Source organism: Canis aureus, chromosome 25 (genome assembly GCF_053574225.1).
Source record: "Canis aureus isolate CA01 chromosome 25, VMU_Caureus_v.1.0, whole genome shotgun sequence".
Taxonomy (NCBI): domain Eukaryota; kingdom Metazoa; phylum Chordata; class Mammalia; order Carnivora; family Canidae; genus Canis; species Canis aureus.
Window position 1 is genome coordinate 35,875,673 of NC_135635.1, and position 20,497 is coordinate 35,896,169.

Here is a 20,497-nt window from a genome sequence, read left to right on the forward strand (position 1 = left end):
GGAAATAACTCTATGAGTCACAGGTACAGTCTCCTTTCCCTAGATCTCAGTTATAAGTCCTGACCCAACTCTCTTTTTCCTTAAAAATGAATGCTTTCCCAGGAGTTTCTCTGTGCCTCGTGTAAATAGATTTCAGAAGCATCCACCGCACCAGATTTCAAGCTGGGATCCCTCATGATTGCAGAATCCTACAAAAAGAGAATGCCCCAAGTAACACAGGAACAGCTGGCTGTTGCAGGAGTTCTGAGGAGAGCAGAATCTAGGAAAGTGTCGTCTGGAGTAAACTGCAGAATGAAGAGGTCCCCAGTGGATATTTCAGTGTGAATTCCTACAGTTCAACACTTCACATGAGCAGAGCAGATAATGAGAACTCAAACAAATGCTAATTGATTGAATTTTGAGGCAGAAATAACCACCTGGTAGGAATGGCGGGACTGCAGCATTGCTGAAAATGAGCCAGAGGACCAGGAATTCGAGAAAGAGGTAATAATAAAATTTATAAGGGAATGAACACTTGGGGAGAAAAAAAAGAAATAACAGATATCTAGCCACTTTGTTCGTAAGTTCTTCTTTTGTTTGAATTGCTCAATAAAATTGGAGGATAAATTCTGGCCTCTTCCTCTGTTGTATTTTTTTTTTCAATCCCTATGTTCTAGAGATTGTAACTCCCATCAGTGGTTCCTTCACAATAATGATATATTTTTTAAGATTTTATTATTTATTTATTTATTTATTTATTTATTTATTTATTTTTAAAGATTTTATTTATTTATTCATAGAGACAGAGAGAGGCAGAGACACAGGCAGAGGGAGAAGCAGGCTCCATGCAGGGAGCCTGACGTGGGACTCCATCCAGGGTCTCCAGGATCACGCCCTGGGCTGCAGGCGGTGCTAAACCGCTGCGCCACCCGGGCTGCCCAAGATTCTACTTATTTATTCATGAGAGACACACAGAGAAGCAGAGACATAGGCAGAGGGAGAAGCAGGCTCCTCTCAGGGAGCCTGATGTGGGACTCGATCCCGAGACTCCAGGATCACGCCCTGGGCTGAAGGTGGCGCTAAACTGCTGAGCCACCCGGGGTGCCCAGTAATGAGATTTTTAAACAAAATTCTGTATACTAGAATAGAGATGTAGCAGTCTAATAGGATGCTGCAGAAATTACAAATGAATAAGCTACAGCCTCTGCCTCAGGAGATTTGGACGCTTGGGGAAGCAGAGTAGAAGATGGCATAATACGAAGTCAGGTCAGTTCACTTGGCTTTTTTTTTTTTTTTTTTTTTAAGAATTTATTTGTTTATTCATGAGAGACACACACAGCGAGAGGCAGAGACACAGGCAGAGGGAGAAGCAGGCTCTATGCAGGGAGCCCGATGCGGGACTCGATCCCGGGACTCCAGGATCACCACCCGAGCTTAACCGCTGAGCCACCCAGGCATCCCTCACTTGGCTTTTATTAATCAATCATGTCAGAAAAGGTAGGAAGAACAACTGGCCGATGAGACCTCATCCCTTTAAAAAAAATTAATGTAAAATTCATATAACATAAATCACCCATTAACCATTTTAAATGTACAATTCAGTGACATTTAGTACAGTTCATCCGATCTTAAGAGCTCCAAAGGAAGAAAAACTCTAATAGAGAAGCCTCTAGAGAACCAAAGTACCTCAATTGCTAAATACTCCACATTACACTGCACCTAAATTCTTTCTGTTCTAATAGGTGCTCCTTTCTGTTTGGTATGCGAGCTATCAGTGCTGAACAAACCAGCCACCTATTTAAGTTATCCGCGGCCCGCATTTCTTTAATAGAATTTGTATGAAGTGTTAGCATCTAATTTGGAATTCTTTCAGCCGTGTATTCTCTTTTGTGTTTCCTACGATTGTAAACTCCATGGGGGCAGGTCAGGGACAACTACTTCCGTTAATGCTATATCCCAGAAGAGAGCCCAGAGTGTATTTAGAAAGCATATGCTAATGAATGATTACCTGCTAATACTTTTATTTCCATTTATTCCTTAGGGCATCCCCAGCCAAGGCTTGAGGTTGCAATTACCCCAGGAGGGGACTCATCAGGCTAAACCCTGACCAGCCCTTTGGAGCCCTTTGGAGCACCAACGAAGGCCGCTGGGATCAGGTCGGACAGTAGGTGGTGCTGCTGCGCTTTACCAGGCCTTTGCACGTTTCACTTGGACTGAAGTCTCCTTCTGACCTGACCCCGGAGCAGTCTCGAGGGGAGGCACTCAGTGAGTAGATCAGCGACGAGGTTTTACCGTTTCAGCAGCTTTCCTGCTGGCCAGTGTGTGGTGAGTCCCGGAAACCTCAGTGCCCGCAGATTTCCCTTTGCGGGGAGCCCGCCCCGACTCCATCCTTTGCTGGCAGCCACGCCCCACCAGTGGGAAGGAGGGACCGAGAAGCATTTCCTTGAGACTGGCACACCTTGTCGTACCCAAACCGATGATTCTTTCCCCCCTCTGGCTGGTCCCGTTGCATCCGAAAGCAGAGTGGCCGGAGGAGGGACACTACCGGTAGTGAACTGGGCTTTGGGGGCAGTAAGGGTGGAGGCCGGATGGCAGTGATGCAGCTGGAGGGGTAGGGGTGGACTCGGACGTTTGGGAAGAAAAGAGGGAGGACGAGAGGGAGAGTGGAACGGTTGTGAGCGGTGGTGCGAATTTTATGCAAACGAACAATAATCACCAGGTGAACGAACCTGTATTTCTTTGGTAAAAACATCTTGTGAGTTTCGACTTTTAGGTTTTTATGACTGTGCAGTGATATGCTGTTCCTTGGTGACCGGATTTCTGTTTTCTTAATTTGTCTTCTCTTTTGCTGTGCTCCTTTCCCTTCTCCCTGTCAACCTCATCCCTGTTTTGTCTCTTGCCTTTCCTTTCATTTCTAGGAGTGTGGCCCCTTTCTGCTAGGAACCCCCTCGCCGGCTGAGTTTCTCAGACGTTTCAGACCAAGCTGTCTTCCTGCTACTTAGGGAGAGCCATCTGTAGTGTGGAAATCACGCACTAAAGCTCCTGTAACGTGCAGCACACACACTGAAAATGCATCTGGACCCGGTGCCCTTGACCTGACTGACCCTCCTCAGCAGTCCTTACAGCCAGCGAGGGGCTAGCTAGGCCTTTCAGGGAGGCACGGGGAGGTACAGTTGACCCTTGAACAACCGGGGTTTGAGTTGTGTGGGTGCCCTTATACCTGGATTTTTTTTTCAATACATTACAGTACTATAAATATATTTTCTCTTCCTTATGATTTTAATAGTGTTTCCTTTTCTCTAGCTTGCTTTATTGTAAGAATACAGCATGTAATACATATAATCTACAAAATAAATATTGCTGGATTGTTTATGTTATTCGCAAGGGTTCCCGTGAATAGGCTATTAGTAGTTAAGTTTTGGAGGAGTCAAAAGTTGTATGCTTATTTTCTACTGCTCAGGGGATCCATGTCCCTAAACCCTACATTGTTCAAGAGTAAATTATACAGGCATACTTCAGAGGTATTGTGGGTGTGGTTTCAGACCACTATAATAAAGCGAATATTGTAATGAAGTGAGTCAAATGAAATTTTTGATTCTGGTGCAAACAAAAGTTATGTTTGCATTGTACTGTAGTACATTAAGTGTGGAATAGCACTATGTCTAAAAAGACAATGTGCATATCTTAATTAAAAATGCTTTATTGCTCTGGTGCTTGGGTGGTACGGGCAAAGTGTTCGACTCTTGTTTTCAGCTCAGGATGTGATCTCAGGGTTGTGAGATTGAGCCAGGCACCAGGTTCCATGCTCAGCATGGAGTCTGCTTAAAACTATATTTCTCTTGGGGTGCCTGGCTGGCTTAGTGGGTTAAGCATCTGCCTTAAGTGGGTTAAGCTCAGGTCATGATCCTGGGATCCTGGGATGGGTGTCCAGCACTTCATTGGGCTCTACGCCCAGCAGGGAGTCTGTTTAGCTCTTTCCCTCTGCCCCTCCCCACCACTCTTGCTCTCTCTCTCACTGGAGCTCATGCTCTCTCTCAAAGAAATAAATAGAATTAAAAAAAAAAAACTTTCCCTCCCTCCTCTAAAATGATTAAATAAATATTAAAAAATATCTTATTACTCAAAACATGTTAACTGTCATCTGAGGTTTTAGGGAGTCATAATCAGATTGCAGACCACTGTAACAAATCTAACAACAATAATAATAAAGTTTGAAATATTGTGAGAATAACCAACAGAGACACAAAGTGAACAAATGCTGTTGAAAAAAATATAAGGTTAGGGGCACCTGGATGGCTCAGTCAGTTAAGCATCTGCCTTTGGCTCAGGTCATGATCCCAGAGTCCCTGGATCAAGCTCTGAGTAGGGCTCCCACTCAGCAGGGGAGGGGGGTCTGCTTCTCCCCCAGTCTTCCCCCTTGCTGTGCTCTCTCTCTCTCAAATAAATAAAATCTTTTTTTTTTCAAATAAATAAAATCTTAAAAATAAAAAGAAAAAGGAAAAAAATGCAAGCTTGATACACACCTGCAATTTGTAAGAAACACATGATCTGTGAAGCACAAGAAAGCAAAAGGCAATAGGACAAAACACCTGTTTTGCTTCAGTGAAAATCATACACGTTTTCTTCAGAGCCTTAATCACTATTAGTTTGCTAGGGCTGCTCTAATGAAGTACCACAAACTGAGTGGCAACATAACTTCATTCTCTCACAGTTCTGGAAGCTAGAAGTCTAAAATCAAGCTGTTGGCAGATCAAGGTTTCTTTCTGAGTGCTAGGAGGGAAAGTTCTGTCCCAGCGCCCGCCCCCCCCCCCTTCTTTTTTTGGCTTGGAGATGGCTGTCTTTATTTATGTTCATATGGTATCCTTTCTGCATACGTGGCTTTCTTCAAATCCCCCCCTTTATTTTTTTATTTTTAAAGATTTATTTATTTATTCTTGAGAGAAATACAGGGGGAGAGAGAGAGGGAGAGAGAGAGAGAAACAGAGAGAGAGAGACAGAGAGAGAGAGAGAAAGAAAGGCAGAGACACAGGCAGAGGGAGCAGCAGACTCCATGCAGGGAGCCCGATGTGGGATCCGATCTCGGATCCTAGGATCATGCCCTGAGCCAAAGGCAGATGCTTAACTGCTGAGGCACCCAGGCATAACAAATTCTCCTCTTTTAAAAGGACACTAGTTATATTGAGTAAAGGTCCACTTTAATGTCCTCCTTTTATCTCAATTGCCTCTGTAAAGACTATTTCCAAATAAGGTCACATTCTGTGGTACAGCATATGAATTTTGGGGTGGCACACTTCAACCCGTAACAGTTCCTTGTTCTTGAATTATGTACACACTCAAAGTTAGTTGAGCACATCTATTTCAGTTGTCTTCTGTAGAAACTGTGTTTTCCACCTTTCCCAACTCACTCACCTCACAGCCAGCTTCCACAAGCAGGTGCTCCAAACTCCTACTGGGAGTTTTGTGGTTCTGCAGCTCTGTTTTTAAACTGAGTATGTTAGTTTCCTTTTTTTTTTTTTTTCAAAGAAGACAGAGGAGGAGACGGCATGTATACTGAGTGGGGGTGACAGGGGTAGGAGCAGAGGGAGGGAGAGAGAGTATTAAGCAGATTCCACGCCCAGTGCAGACCTTGACATGGGGCTTGATCGCACAACCCTGAGATCATGACAGGAGCCAAAATTAAGATTCAGATCCTTAACTGACTGAGCCACCCAGGAACCCTGTTAGTTTCCTGTTGCTGCTGTAACAAATCACCACACATTAGATGGTTTAAACCAACACAGATTTTTACCTTATAGGTTCTAGAAATCAGAAGTTTAAAATGGGTATCAGATTCCTTCTGGAGACCTTAGGGGAAAATCCCTTTTTTTTGCCTTTTTTCAGCTTATAGAGACTGCTTGCATTCCTTGGCTCACGACTCCTCCATCTTCAAAGCCATATCAAGGTTTTCACACATTCCCTATGCTGGGAATGACACTTGTGCCTTTTCTTCCACATTTATGGTCTTTGTGACTATGTCAGACTCACTGGATAATCCGGAACAATCTTTGTGTTGATTAATTCCAACTGCAATCTAATTCCCCTTTGCTACTTTAACACTATTAAAAACTAACAGATTCACAGTTCTGGAGATTTGGACAGAGATGTCTTTGAGGGGCCATTTACTACCAGTCACACAGAGCTTTCAAGTGACTGGGTTTTCTTTATTGGATTTATCATTCTCTTTTCACTCTGAGGGATCAATATTTTGCTTTCTACGTGTAGCAAAGAATTTTGTATCCCTTTTATAGAGAAAACCAGTACCCTGCCTATTGATAGAACTACAAATGTGTTTCCATTGAGTAGAGACCTGGGTACCTTGATACTTCCTATCTAACACTTAAAAATGACTCCCCAACCCTACTTGTACTTTTAGCATTATAGTTTAATTCTTATATCTAATTAATTTGTATAGGTTATTTTTCTATAAAAATTTCTTTTGGATCCAATGCTATTTTTATTTTTTAAAAAGATTTATTAACTTATTTGAGAGAGAGAGAGAGAGGAGGGGCAGAGGGAGAGGGAGAGAGGGAATCTCAGGCATATGCCCCGCCATGCCAAGTGGGGAGCCTGATGCAGGGTTCGATCCCATGACTCTGAGATCATGACATGAGCTGAAATCAAGAGTCAGACCCTTATCTGACTGATCCACCCAGGTACCCCCCAAGCTATTTTTATAGGTAATTTGGCTATTTATTTATTAAACAAGCATATGAATTTTGATATGTGCCAGACACTGCTCTAGGTAGAAGGGATACAGCAATGAAGAAAGTAGCCGAGGTCCTTAAATTCTTGTTCGCATGAAGTTGTCTCTCTCACTTCATTCTTGTCCTTCCCAACCAGCCTAGATTTAGCCAGTTTCAATTCCACACCATACCTCTGACTTCAGATGTGGCTACTGCCCTCTGCCTACTTCTGGGCTGGGCTAATGGAGGTGCTAAGAAGCTAACCATGCCCTCAAGGAAATTACCATCTGGTTGGGAAGACACAGATAATAACAGGAAAACCAATTAAACACTGAGTAAGCATGTTGAGTATTCAACGCTCTATATTAGCATGTCATCTCTTGGACACAGTTTCTAACTGGAGAGAATGAAAGTAGAAGGAAATGAGTGCACACACACAGACACAAAGCAGCTACTTGTACAGGGATCAGTGTGGAATGGAAAGAATCCTGTCCTGAGTGCTGGAACCTGAAATCTATTTTTAAACTCTGGCACTCTTTTCATGAGCAAAGAGCAAGGGACTTACCTCAGTGTCCTTCATTCTTTTATTAAAATCTTGGGCAGGTATGAGATAGATTTCCAGGGGCTGGTCCAGACGCATAAACAACCCAAAGACCTGGCAGGAAGAAGAAACTATGAAAGTACACATACATAATGAATTCTAAAAACTAGGATCTTTTTCCTTATCCTCATCCCTACAAAACTTAACTGAATAAAAAGGGATTAGACCTCTAGTTAGCTTTATGAATGGTGGCAAATGATAGTGAAAGAGCACCAGGTGGAGATTCAAGACTCACACTAGTAGTCTTAGCTTAAGGGCTAATTAACTGTTGGAAGATACCCTTCAATTGTGTGCCTGAGTTTCCTCATTGGTAAATTAAGGAGGTGAGGTTTTTTTGTTGCTTTTGGAGGGCTCTCTGGTTGTTTAGGATTCTATGCATTTGTGGAGAAGGTGTTGCACTTCATAGCATGCTCGTCAGATAGAATAAGAGATGGAAGGCAGGGTTGCTGTTTTTATTATTTCTTTAGCAGGGAGGTGTGGCTATAGCAGCCCAGAAGGTACAGCTATGGTTACCTCATTTATAGCACAGGAATCAAATGGCTTTTTGATATTGAAAGTTGAACCTGTTGTATTTGCATCCTTTCTTGAAGCCTAAGCATCTCCCATATCACCAGGTGACTTTGATTTCATTCCCTGTAGTTCTTGTCCTCACCCACATTCCATTCTTAGGATGGTCTAATCAGGAATTCAGGATCAGGAGCTTTCACTTCTGATTAGATCTTCTGACCCTGGGTAAGTCATTTTATCACTCAGAACTTAGTTTCCACATGTGAAGTTGTTAAGACAGTCGTGGAGTATTCTGAAGTGGCTTTCTATTATAAAAATGAAGATAACTTTGAGGAATATTCTGATTCTGTAGGGTTGGGAAAAAAGAAATACAAATAAACCACATGTGATTTTATAATTATCTATAAAGTACCACCCCCTCACCACCACCACATTTATCTTCCCAAGGTTGCTCTTCTTGGGCTGATATTAAAATTGATTATTTTTAACTCACTGAGTTAGCATTGACTGGGGAATGGACGCAAGCTGACTTAAAAATGGAAGTACAAGCTTATGTTAACTACAAATCAACGGCCAATAAAGATTTGATAGTATCAGCAAGGCCACAGGTTGTGGATTTATAGATATTCAGATAGCATGTGAGGTAAGTCACTCACGAAAAGAAGTTCTTTGAACCCTGGGATAGAATTATCTGTGCTAGATAGAAATTCTTGTATTTTTACACATGAGATGTAGGATTAAACTGTGATATTGGGGGCTGCTCCTTTGTGGCTTTTATTTAAACCTCAATCAAACATATTTTGGGTGCCCAGAGAGCAGTGTTCTCCATAGGTTAGACATGAAGAAGCATTTATGTTGATAGCAATCTAGAGAGATGTGTTTATTTGGATATCATCTCTAGTACCACAAATTTGTGACAACCTGAGAAATTAGATTAACTCAGGCTCCTGAAAGAAAATAAACTGGAGGACACCTGGGTGGTTCAGAGGTTAAGCATCTGCCTTCGGCTCAGGGTATGAATCACGGGTCTGGCGATGGAGTCCTGCATTGGGCTCCCCTTGGGAAGCCTACTTCTCCCTCTGCCTATGTGTCTGCCTTTCTCTGTGTGTCTCTCATGAATAAATAAATAAAATCTTAGAAAAAAAGAAAAGAAACTGAGTTCTGACACTAAGAGGTGGAAAACGTGCTGCTCTATGGTCTGTGCATTTATCCAAATATGAGAAGGACCAGTAGTGGCCTTTTATTATGCTATGGTATTAGATATATGTAGCTTGTCTGGTCAACCTATAAGAGGCATTCACTGTCCAACCTGTTCTAGAATGAATTTTCTCAGAGACAGAACATTCTGTGGTATTGCCAAGTCATACACAAATTTTGGCTTAACCTTTAGAGGCCATGGAACTGTAAATGTTAGCAGTGACAACAAATGAGACTTGTACACTGAAAACTACAAAATATCATTAAAAAATTAAAGATCTAAATAAATGGAAAGACAGTCTGTATTCTTAGGTAGGAAGACTTAATATTGTTAAGATGGCAGTATTCCCAAAGTTGATCCACATAGTTAATGTAATCTCTACCAAAATTCCAGATGGCCTTCTTTACAGGAATGGTCAGGCTGATTCTAAAATTCATGGTGGAACATAAGGGTCAAACATTAGAAAGAGAACAATATTGGAGGATTCGAATTTAATGACTTTAAAACTCATTGCAAAGTTAAGTACTTTAGACTGTGTACTACTAGCATAGGATAGACATATAGACCAATGGAGCAGAGTTGAGAGTCTTGAAATAAACTCATACCTATGGCCATTTGATTTTCTACGTAGTGCCAAAACAATTAATTGTATGGACACACTGGATATTCATGTACAACACTGAAACACTGAAATTGCCTTGAAACAACTGGATATCCATTTGCAAAGGAATGAAATCGAATGCTTACTTCATAACATGCAGAAATCAACCCAAAATAAGTCAAAGACCTAAATATAAGAACTAAAACCATCATTCAGCCACAAAAAAGAATAAAGTACTGATTTATGCTACAACATGGATGTGATCGTTAGGAGGTGGACTTAAGATGGTGGACAAATATGGGGCTTTCCTCATCACTCAACACAGCTGTACTGAGGTCAGATCACACCCAAGAAATAAATCTGAGGTTTGGAAGAAGGATTTTCACAGTTGGAGGCTGGTGTAAGGTGCATGGACATGAATTGGGGGAGAGAAGAGCTTCTGTGTTGGGGAGAAGCAGGAACACTTTCTGCAGGGAGAGAAAATGCTTAGGGAGAGAAATGGCTGAGAGAGAAAATTGAAAGATGTGGGGTCAGGTTTTCACAAGAATAAAATCTCTTGGATGGCAGACTGTGTTGGTTAATTTGATGTGTCAATTTGGGCTGAGGAATGCTCACATAGCTGGGAGACATTCTTTCTGGGTGTCTCTGTGAGGATGTTTCTGGAAAAGATTAGCATATGATTCAGTGGACTTTGTAAAGATCTGTTCTCACCAGTGTGGGTGATCATCATCCATCCTGTTGAGGGCCTGAATAGAGCAAAGAGGTGGAGGAAGAAGGGTGACTTTCTCTCTCTTGAGATAGGACATCCTGCCCTTTAACATTGGAGCTCCTGGTGGTCTGGTCTTCAAGCTCTAGGACTTCTACCAGTGGTCCCCAGTTCTCAGGGCTTCAGCTTCACACTGAATTGTACCACCAGCTTTCCTGACTTTTCAGCTTGCGGATTGCAGACTGTGGGACTTCTTGGCTTCCATAACCTCATAAGCCAATTCCTATAATAAGTCTCCTCTTATACATCTGCATATTCATGTATATCTACATATATACATCTATATATCTTATTAATTTTATTTCTCTAGAGAACCCTAAGTATTACAATGAGTGACCTTAAAAATATGCTAAGTGAAAGAAACCAGAGAGAAAGCTACAAATCGTATGATTCTATTCATATGAAATGTTCAAGAAGGCACATCCACAGAGACAGCAAAAATGTTAGTGACCGGCAAGGGCTGGGGAGAGTGGGTATTGGGTAGTGACTGCTACTGGTATAAATTTCTTTTGGGGGATGATGAAAATATTCTAATATTAGATAGCAATGATGGTTGTACAACTTTGTGGATATAAAAACCACTAAAAAACTTTAAAAAGAGTGAATTCTATGGTATGTAAATTATATCTTGGTAAAAGGAAGGCAATATTGAAGGTAATTCTAGTTTTTCAAAAAAAAAAAGAAAAGAAGAAAAAGATTTTCAAGAATTTGCTACGAAGATGGTATAACTGAAGAAAACGGATTCCAAACCCACACAACCTGGAAATTTCAAATCTCTACTACTAGCTACGTGATCTGGAGCAAGTTATTTAACTTCTCTGTGGCCCCGTTTCTTTATGTGTATGTAAAGTGCTTAGAACAGTTTCTAACACATGGGGAGCACTATATGGATGTTTGTTATTGTAATTGTATGCCATAAAATGTGCTAGGCTGTAGTGGGAGGCAAAAACCAATATCAAGGAAGCTGTGCTACCCGTAAATGACTGTTAAGGAGGAGCAGAGCAGGGCAGAGTCCAAAGCAGATTGTTTCACTTGGTTTATTGGCTGAACTCTGTTCCATGGTGACTCATGGAAGGAAACTGAGTTTAATGGAAGAGGAGGGAGAGAGAATATGGGTCCAGGATACAATACCTATATCTAACCTTTCCTGGGTCCTGAAAAAGATCCAAACCTATGTTAGGAGAGAGGGAACCAGAGTAAGGGATGGTGGAAAGTACCAAATAAACTTTCGTTGTTCAATTTAAATATATATTAGGCAAAAATCTTGAGGGTTTTCCTCTGGATTTGGACAATAAACTTATGATCTTTGTTCTCTTCCTATCTCTACTGGGATCTTGTTGCCTCTTTCATTTCAAAATAAAATCAAACAAATCTTTAAAGATTTTATTTATTTATTTATTTATTTATTTATTTATTTATTTATTTATTTATTGAGTGTAAGGGGAAGGGCAGAGAGAGAATCTCAAGTGGAGCACAACATGGGGTTCCATCTCATGACCTCGAGATCATGACCTGAGCTGAATCACAAGTCGGATGCTTAACTGACTGAACCACCCAGGCACCCCCAAAGAAAGCTTTAAAGTTCATTTCCCTGCCACATTTTTATTCCCAGGACAAATCAAGAAACCAGGACCGTGACTGGTATTTCTAGCAATATTCACATCCCTTTGTTTTATTTTAGTTTTTATTTTTTAAAAGATTTTATTTATTTATTCATGAGGGACAGAGAGAGAGGGAGAGACATAGGCAGAGGGAGAAGCATGCTCCTCGCTGGAAATCTGATCCAAGACTCTATCTCAGGACCCCAGGACCACGCCCTGAGCCAAAGGCAGACAGATGCTCAACTGCTGAGCCACCCAGGTGTCTCAACACATGCCTTTGTTTTAAAGATTTTTTTTTTTTATTAATGATAGTCACATAGAGAGAGAGAGAGAGAGAGAGGCAGAGACACAGGCAGAGGGAGAAGCAGGCTCCATGCACAGGGAGCCCGACGTGGGATTCGATCCCGGGTCTCCAGGATTGCGCCCTGGGCCAAAGGCAGGCGCCAAACCGCTGCGCCACCCAGGGATCCCCCATGCCTTTGTTTTAAACTGCTCTCTGCATCTTTGCAGGGTGCATTTACTATTCCTAACTTTTCTGTAGATCTGACTCTTTCTGTCAACATATAGCAAAGAAGGACTAGGTCACATAGTCATTTTGAGGGGATGATAGAAGGTATTAAATTTTTTAAAAGGATAAAGAAAAACTCTGAATTCTCTTTTCCTATGTGAATGTATATTGACAGTACTTATGTACTAAGCATGACTAACTGGACACCCCTTGTGAATAATAATCAATCATACATTTTCTCAGATTGGGGAGTACAGTAAGAATAATGGGGAGAAGAAGCTGAGACTATTGGTCTCCTTACTGCCTCTATCAAGATTGGTTCAGGAACTGGGTAAAAATGTAGCCAGCAGATAGGTGGTATCAACAGAACCAGCTAGAAGGAGTTGAGAAATTTAGGGACAAAAAAAAATTAAAAAAAAAAAAAGAAATTTAGGGACAGAAGGTGAATTAACTAACTAATTAATAATATATCACTATCTGACATTCTGTTTTATACCTTAGTTTACAGCATTATGCTCTTTGATCAGTCTTATTTAAATATCCCTTCCTCAACATGTTTGTCAAATTCAGAGACCTCCTAACAGGTATGATACTTAGACTGTCAAATCATCTCTAGTTGATATGAAGAGTTTTAAAACCCACATTAACTTTATGATTACTTTAACTTCCTCTTTACACACAAGACAAAAATATAGTTAGATCTACAAATATTATAAATATTTTGACAATGGGTGTTTTGTTTTCTTATTTGGGGTTATTTACATTTACTGATTGGTACAGCTATCTGACAACCTCCCAATCTCCCTGGAGATTGGCACAGGAAGGAGGGAGGTGGGGAGAGATTATCATATATTGATCGTCCGTCATGGGCCTGGCACTATAGTAGGTATCTTACATCAGTTATCCCACAGGGCTTTCAACTGCCTCAATAGGCAGATATTGTCTCTACCTACACATGGAAAAACAGAGGCTCAGAAAAGTTAGAATAAGTTATCCACAGGCATGATGGATGGTGGACCTGAGATTCAAATGGAAGTCTGCCTCCAAATCTCCTTCTCTTACCACTAGCCCATAGGAAATTATAGGCAGGGTAGGGATAGGAATGAAAATTGAGAGTTCCTTGGGCTGCTATGATATGGGTAGGAAGATACAGATATGAAGGAGCCTTTAGAATTTGAGTGGTAAGGTGGGATGGCTGGTTGAGGGGCTTGCTCATTGCCCTGACCCTCTTCCAGTGAGATTCATTTTCTGCTGTGCTCTGTGGTTCTTCTCTGCTCTCAGGAGAGAAAGAGGTGTCCTGCTCCCTAAACTAGGACAGGAAGGCACGGCAAGGTCAGGTGTTCTGCCTCTGGATGCTTGCTAAATCACCTATTAAACCCAAAGTAGAACTTCAAAACTTCTCTTTAATAGCAGGGAGCTGGTGCTGTTATCATAGTACCAGCTCCCTGCTGATCCACTTCTCCCAATTTCCAGACTGCTCAGCTCTGAAGCACAGGGACCCACTTCTAACAAGGGGATGGGCTGCTTGTTCCTTGTTGTGCAGAATGACATTCCCAGAGGCGTCTTTTTCGTCTTGCCAGGTGTTTGTTGTTGTTTACCTAGGATTACCTTCTGTGTATAGAATCTTTACAGGGACACACCCTGTAAGACACAGTACTGAGGTAAAGGCAATTGAGCTGATTTCCTGATTGTGAAATCTCCTGCCCATTTGTCTCTCAAATGGGTCTGCCTGGATCTGGGACTCATTTATCAGAGTATGAGAAAATGTGTGTGTGTGTGTGTGTGTTCTTGCAATCTTTCGCAGAATATCTTCCTTCTGTCATTTTCAGTATGGCTTTCCTCTCTGCCAGAGGGCAATGTGCTAGAATAGGCTGGAGGAGTGGCAGGACAACATAGAGTTCCTCATTTATGGGGGAAACTGCCAAGATTTTTGAAGTACCAGAATCTCCCCACCATCCCTGAATGAAAAGCCTGGCAGAATGAGTAGCAAAGTGGGGGACTGATCCTTGGAAATACAATGTGACTGAACAATAGCAGCGAGTTGTTTGAGAGAAGCCCCAAGCAGGTGTCTTCTGGTGTTTCCATAAGGTAGGAAAGGAGACACAGATGCATCAGGAACAATTCTGTGTTTAGAGGAGGGTAGTAGTTGTGTGTCTTTGGCTTTTTCCTTATTGAGAATACTTTTTCTGGGCTGGGAAAACTGCTGTTGATTAGTGATCTTGGGAAGAGAAAACAATCAGTGGGAGGATAATTTGAGATATATGTTATTTCTGAGCTTTTTAGGTTTGAACATGGTAGATGGAGAATTATGTTATCAAGAACATGAAAAATAGAATGGTAATTATAATAATATAAAAATGTCTTGAATTTGTATAACATCTCAAAGGAAATAAAATTAATCTCTGTGATCATATTCAAAATCTGATGGGCTATGTAGTGTTACTGCAATTCTTATCTAGATGTTAGGGGGCCTGTCTTGCAATCACAATGCTCCTCTATAAAGCAAACTTTTCAGGAGGTGCTAGGATAGAAAGTAAGATTCTTCAATTCATCTCTCTTGTGTAGCATGTGTTTTAGGAATTCCTGTAGATATGTAAAAATAAGAAACAAGAAAAGCTGATAACAGTCTCATTGTTGAAAGACACTTGTTTAAACAAGGTCAGGATTCTCAGGCACCACAGGAGACTCTCTTCCAACCATTTCAAAGTGCATTTGAAGCTCTGGGTTTCTAGGAAGGTGGGGGAGGATGAAGATCAGAACAACCACAATTCTTCAATATCTGAGAAGAACAGGAGGACAAGAGATTCCCTCTGGGTAACCTCCTCTTCTCTCTGCCTCATCCACACCAGGAGCTATCACCCTGCACAAGGCAAGTTATCTACATTAGTCAGGTTTTCTGGATTGAAAGATGGTCATCTCTTCAGTGTGCCTTTCCCTTTACTCTTTGTCCTCTGACAAGTGTGCTTCAGGAGAAAGGTGGAGCCTTGGGTGTTGCATAGTGATCCTACTTCTTTAGCCTGTGCCCTATCTCTTGGGAATTCTATCCCTTTCCTGACCCTCATGCTCACAGTGAAAGATTGCTGGTCCTGGAAACTAGACCCTTTCCCTCAAAAAGCAGAAGGTAGAAATAGGATTGAGATCAGACCCAGGAAAATGACCAAACAAAGAAAATGATCCAAGATTCCACGATCTGGTGAGTACTGGGAAAAGTTTCTGATTTTACCATTATTTTTTTAATACAGTTTGAAGACAGACATGCAGACAATGTGCTCCTTTAAGATCCTGGAGAACACACGTACAGGCAGATTCTGTCCTTCCCAAGTTGCGTTGTATTTGTTGGTGAAGTTTGGTTTCAGCATTATGCTTTCTATGGTTCTTTTGGATTCTGACGTAATTCCTTCTTGACACTATTGGTCTTGTCCATTTGAGTGACAAGTACAGATGTGTAGTAGTTTAAGGAATATTGGGTTTGTAATTGAGAGACAGGGGTACGAAACCTTGCTGTTGTTTACTTGCTTTTTATGTTTTTAATTTTTTTTAACCCTGGCTTATTCAGAACTTAATCTTTCTGAGCCTGTTTCCTCTTTTGTGTGAAGGTGCCTAGCACAATACCTGGCACATTGTAGTTGCTCAACATATGTTTATTAGAGCTGAAAATAGGAAGGACAAATTGCTTCTCAGAATGTTGAAGATTAAGTAATTTTGGAATCCTGTAGATAGATCTGAACAGTTTTCTATCTCATTTCCAATTTAACATGTTTGTTCCATTAAATGGTTTTTGGTTTTTGTTTTGTTTGTTCATTTTGCTAAACAGCTCAAGGATAAAGATGAAAGGGAGGGGAGGAGAAGGTAAGGTGAGCTAGAAGGCAGACTGCCTCAGTCTGGGGGCTGCTACCTCCATATATTTTACCCTCCTCACCTGAAGTCTTTGAGTCCTTTGCCCCGTAGCCCATAGTTATTAATAACTCCCTTACCTGATATGGCATCTATCTGGGCAGATGGGTCATTTGTCTTCATAAAAAGAACATGCTGGCAGACCTACTTGTGTTGATACACAGGCGGTAAGGTTGAGGGTGAGGCTGGTGTAATATTTAGTCATATCTTATGGGAATGGGACCAGGTGTTAGAGGTCAATGAAGGAATTTCTCACAATGTATAGTATGGAATACAGGAGAGGGGACCTCATTTTTAATGTTCTATTTGTAGATGTATTTTGGTATGAAGAATTTCTTCTGGACACTCCTGGGTAACTTGCTGCTCTATGAGACTATATTGTGCTCACTTTACAGAAGTGTTGCTAGCGAGGGTTGTGTTATTCTTTTTTTTTTAAAGATTTTATTTATTTATTCATGAGAGACCAGAGAGAGAGAGAGGCAGAGGGAGAAGCAGGCTCCACACAGGGAGCCCGATGTGGGACTCGATCCCGGGACTCCAGAATCACACCAGGCTGAAGGCAGGCGCTAAACCGCTGAGCCACCCAGGGATCCCAGGGTTGTGTTATTCTTGCAATGAAGCTATTTTGTGTGTAATGAAACAGATACAAAGATGTGGCATGGAATTATGCTTGCATTGTGCTTATGTGTGAGAGTTTGGTGAGTTTATGTTCATAGTTAGCTTAATTTTAGTTAGAATCATTCACCTGTCTGGTCTCCAGACTACAATCTTGCAAAGATTTGGGCTGGACTTTACCCCTGCTCCCATTTTACTATCATTCCTTCTTCATTGTGTTATTTCCTCCTCTAGATTCTCAGTTCTAGAAGGAAGCTAAACTTCTCAGTATGCCAACAGAAAGAAGAGATTGAGAAGAGAGAAAATAAGGAATGATAACCACAAATGAGGCAATGATATTGTTTTTTTTTCCTTTTTTTTTCCTTTTTTTAAATTTATTTTTTATTGGTGTTCAATTTACTAACATACAGAATAACCCCCAGTGCCTGTCACCCATTCACTCCCACCCCCCGCCCTCCTCCCCTTCTACCACCCCTAGTTCGTTTCCCAGAGTTAGCAGTCTTTATGTTCTGTCTCCCTTTCTGATATTTCCCACACATTTCTTCTCCCTTCCCTTATATTCCCTTTCACTATTATTTATATTCCCCAAATGAATGAGAACATATAATGTTTGTCCTTCTCCGACTGACTTACTTCACTCAGCATAATACCCTCCAGTTCCATCCACGTTGAAGCAAATGGCAATGATATTGTTTTAATTAGAGCCCTGCCTGAGGAGATTTGGCACTGTTAGATGTAGGTATGTGTAAACTATAGGTGAACTGTGTACATATTTTCCAACCAGTTGGATAGAATTATCAGAATAAACAATTTCCTAACTTTACTGGATCCTTGATTCCAATGGCTTGAATCTAGTAATATATGGCATCAAGGAGAGAAGTGTGGGGTAATGTTTTATATATGTAAGGACTTTACAGTCTAGGTAAGAGAAGCAGCAGTGACCAATATACATTTTTTTTTCTTTTTGAAGATTTTATTTTTTAGGTAATCTCTACACTCAACATGGGGCCCAAACTCACAACTCTGAGATCAAGAGTCGCATGCTTTACTTATTGAGGCAGCCAGGCACCCCTACATTTTTGTCTTAACACAGTGAGAAAACTGTCTAGATATAATTAAGAGGGATAGAGTATTGGTCATATTGTAAAGAAGTGTTGGTCAAGAACATTGATAGGAAGAGTCATTTTAGAAGGTTTTGGCATCAAGGCATGTCTTTTCTCAGGCTGACACAGTGAGCAGGTGAGGTCATGTGGTAATTGAATATTAACTGCAGAGAGAAACGTGATGTTGAGAGGAATATCGTTGCTATGAGTGAATCTGAACATCTGACAAATGTGCTTTGGTGGGCTCTAAAGGTAGTAAGGTTTCCTGTGTAGGTTTCCATGCCTATGTGGGTGGGTATGCCTGGTGTGTTTACCTTAAAAATTCTAGACTCATTTGGTATATTCCATACGACTCTAGTCAAACTGATAGTTGGAAAGAGCTTATTGTACAAATGCCTGGAAAGTGATCTACTGAGTGGTCCTCACCATAGCCCTATACATTTGTTTCCTTGCTCCAGCATCCGATTACATTGGGCTTCTAGTTGTTAATAAACCTAGATTCTTTAAAGTATCCATGCACAAATGAACCTTGTTCAGGAAATGTAATAGAAGGTCATACTGTATCTAAATGATTACATTGTGCTCTAATAAGTATGATGTGTAAGTGCAAGGGAATAAGCATGGATTTGAGTCTTTGGCCATGTGCTCATAGTTGCATTTGGCTCACAATGAGCAGTTCTAAGTGAGGATACATGTGCACACAGGCCTTTAAATTTCTTCCTTCAGAATGTATTAGTGGGTGTGTAGTTTGGTTTCTGGGCAGAGCTACCAAGTTGGAGCTGGCTGCTGACTGACTTTTTCTTCCACTTGTACTGTGGTTAAGAGAGATTATGCTCACTGAACACACCCCAGAGAGCCAAACTCGTTCAACTGGCTGCTCCCTGAATGAACACAATTACATCTGATAATGCACTGAAAAGGAAGTAAGAGGAAAGGAAAACGAGAATGAGAATGGCAGTGAGAAATTTTCAAACAGCTTTTGAATTCTCCTGACTATGCTGGTGTTTTATTATTTAAGATCTTCTCCTTCTCCACCCTCTCAAGGCTTTCTGATTCTTGCCCTAGCACCAGTGCTTTTCCTTCTATGTAGTCTTATGGAATTGTGGAAACTTTCTCAATTATCTTTTGCCTTGCCTTCTTTGGCTTATAAACTAGATGGACTTTGTTATAATTCATTGACTTCATAGATCCCTTGTTATGTACAAACCCACAAATAAGAAGGTGCCTCTCCTCTCCCCAGTTTTCCTCTTGGCTACTCCTTTGTATACATGAGCTTCTGTCAACCAACCACCTGTCTTTCTCCTGAGTTATAAGAAAATTGTCTAATTTTTATCTCTCCATACATGGAGCTCCAGGAATAGTGAAAAGGGGATGAAGCTAGAACTGGAAGGTTTCTCTATATGTGTTTCAGGAACTAAGAGACTCTGTCTCATTAAGTCACATTATGGTTATTAGTATCAACAACAGAGCATAACATATGATAGAAGACCACATAATATGGTAGATAGCACATATGTACAATATCATACAAACTGTAATTCTGATTTGTAAAATTTTAGCATGTTATCAAATTACTACAAAACTAGATCACATACTTAGGATCACCTAGATAGTGAAAAAAAATCACAATTTTTTTTCAGATCAGTCAGAATTAATTAGAACCAGGGAAGACTCTTGTGAACTAAGGGAAAAATAAAGTTATAAAATATAAAAGTTATAAAAAATATATATGTTATATAAATATAACATATATGCTACATATATAATCATATATACACACATATATAATCATATATAATTTATGTACATGATTATATATATTATATTATGTATATCTATCTATCTATCTATCTATCTATCTATCTATCTATCTATATCTCTCTGAAGTTCTCTTCAGAAAGAAATAACCAGTTTTGGGGAGGTGTAATTTCAAATATATGCTGATCATATAGAATTACGGTGATGTACATAAAGAATCTCTGGCCCAGTAAGCAAGAAAATACCTTACTTGGAGAATTGGGAACTGAATACATGGAGAAGGATGGGGTGGGAGAAAGATTTTTTATGGTATATCACTTTAGTTTTTTATTTTTGAAACTTAAGAATATATATGAGTGAATATGAGCATCTTCTAAGGGCTTTGGTGGGCTCTAAAGGTAGTCAGGTTTCTTGTGTATGCTTCCATGCCCCCTTCTCTCTTGATGATCTATCATCTATCTATCTATCTATCTATCTATCTATCTATCTATCTATCTATCTAGTTTAAGAGAGAGAAAGAAGATGGCTTGGTTCTGATATTCCCTTTAACCTGTATGCTGGTAGGAATGAATGCCTTTTGTCTGCCTATATATAATGATCAGGGGAAGCTCCAATTAAAAAATAAGTAATACATAGAAAAAAAT

The 20,497-nt window shown here is 40.5% G+C and overlaps 1 protein-coding gene across 2 annotated transcripts in view; it reads left to right on the plus strand.

Annotated features, from left to right (window-relative positions):
- The first annotated feature begins 2,052 nt into the window (after positions 1-2,052).
- Positions 2,053-20,497, plus strand: part of STYK1 (serine/threonine/tyrosine kinase 1) — a 33,108-nt gene continuing 14,663 nt past the window's right edge. The window contains exon 1 of one of the 2 annotated variants that reach the window (XM_077871063.1): positions 2,053-2,526. The gene's annotated coding sequence lies outside the window, so the exon portion shown is untranslated. Of the gene's footprint in view, positions 2,527-15,296; positions 15,677-20,497 lie in introns of those variants that run through there. The other variant, XM_077871061.1, reaches the window with a different exon arrangement.